Raw genomic sequence first — 1693 nt, 5'->3', positions numbered from 1 at the left:
CTCCGCACCGGTAGCACAGGTGCTGGGAGAGCTCCCTGCCCTCAATCGGCCCTTTACAGCCCAAACCCGCGCTCCCTAGCAGCGCTCTGCGAACCAGCGGTAAGCAAGGCAGCGTGCCACAGAATATTTTGCAGTTTTTCTGTTAGGTTTTCTGGGTTTTACCTTTCTGTCCGTGTTTTCACCAGAGCAGTTTCCTTGCGTGGTGCTCGCTAGCAGAGAGGGGAGGTCACAGCCCCGGGTGCGGGAAGGACCGTGTCCCCCCAGCGCCCACCCAGCTGCTCACAGAGCCCCTGCTTCGGGCAGGGAGGCGGAACAGAGCCCAGCTGTGGGCTGCGAGGTGCTTCTGCGTAGTACTGCACATCTGGTAACCTCTGGTACCTCCTCAGGGTGTAAAACCTGCTCCGTAAGGGCTCTGCTCCTTACTTCTCTGGGGCTGCGCTGTGGTTGGGAGCCACCCCAGGGACGGGCTCCCGGTGTGCCCGAGGTAAAGCCGAGCCTTGCAGCGCGTGGCTGGTAGCAGCTCCCTCTGCAGAGCCTCCAGAGCACGACGGAACCGCGCTGGGTTTGATGGTTCTGTGAATCAAAGTCTTGTGCTGCTTTGGTCTCTGCAGGTGCAGTGCAGGGTCCTCTCCTCCTGCCCTGCCCCGAGCCCGGCTCAGGCCTGGGTGTGCACAGACCAGACAGGCAGATGTGGCAATAGAGGGGACAGGCAGCGCGACTGTCTGGGTGGAAAATTCCTTGTCAAACCCCTCAGATGTGACTTTAGGAGTGTTCAGTGCTGGGGACTCTCTTGTGCAAGCAGTTCCAGCCTTGCCGTGGATCAGAGCGCTCAGCCTGGGTTATCTCAGCTGCTCTCCTGGAGTTTGCACCCTCAGCCTCCCACGGGCTGGGACCAGCGAGTTCTTGTTCAGCTCTGTGCAAGAGCTGCAGGACACAAAATCATCCCTGCACTCGCAGAACTCTGCTGTGTCACTCGTGTCCCATAAAACCTTCCCAAGGATCCCTTGCCTGGTCAAACCCAAAAATGTCCTTTGGCAGCTTATTCCACCAAAAGTAATTTCCCTGGGTGTTGTAGCCCTTTCCCTGCCCTGGTAATGTTAATTTCAATGCCTGGACCCAGCTCCTGCCTGCTGCGTTTTGCCTTGGCTGCTGAGCTTTTCCAGAATGGGGATTTTGAGCATCCAGTATCCTCCTTCCCAAATAATGATACTTACAAATATTTATAAAATCATTCCCCAGATGTTTATTTAAGAAATCAAAACTCTGGAACTCTGTGATATCTCTCATTCAAAGACATTTTGTCCTCAATTCTAGAACAAATACTTTTCCTCTCTTTTCTACAACTTTCTAGTTTTTGTGCAGTTTTTATCAGCCCGTCTTACAGTATATTTATATAGGGAGCTTTTCCTCCAACTATTTTTTTTCAGAGCCCTCTCCAGAGGGGGAACTTCTCCATATTTTTCATTATAGTCCAAAAAGCAGGTTTGTTTTTTTTTTTTAAGACCTGACATTGCTCAAAATTCTGGTTTTGCGTTCTGAAGAAACGTGTTACAAGAGAATAAATTTGTCACTTCCATGGCCGGGGCTGGACCTGTCCCTGCTGTGCTGAGGGGTCCCCGGGCCCTGCAGCAGGCGCTGGGGTGGGGAGGATGGGCTGCGCTGGGGGGCTCTGGGCTGGGAGCTGCTGCCTCTC

The sequence above is a fragment of the Geospiza fortis genome, unplaced genomic scaffold, assembly GCF_000277835.1.
Source record: "Geospiza fortis unplaced genomic scaffold, GeoFor_1.0 scaffold193, whole genome shotgun sequence".
NCBI classification, from domain to species: domain Eukaryota; kingdom Metazoa; phylum Chordata; class Aves; order Passeriformes; family Thraupidae; genus Geospiza; species Geospiza fortis.
This window is presented reverse-complemented; position numbering follows the sequence as displayed.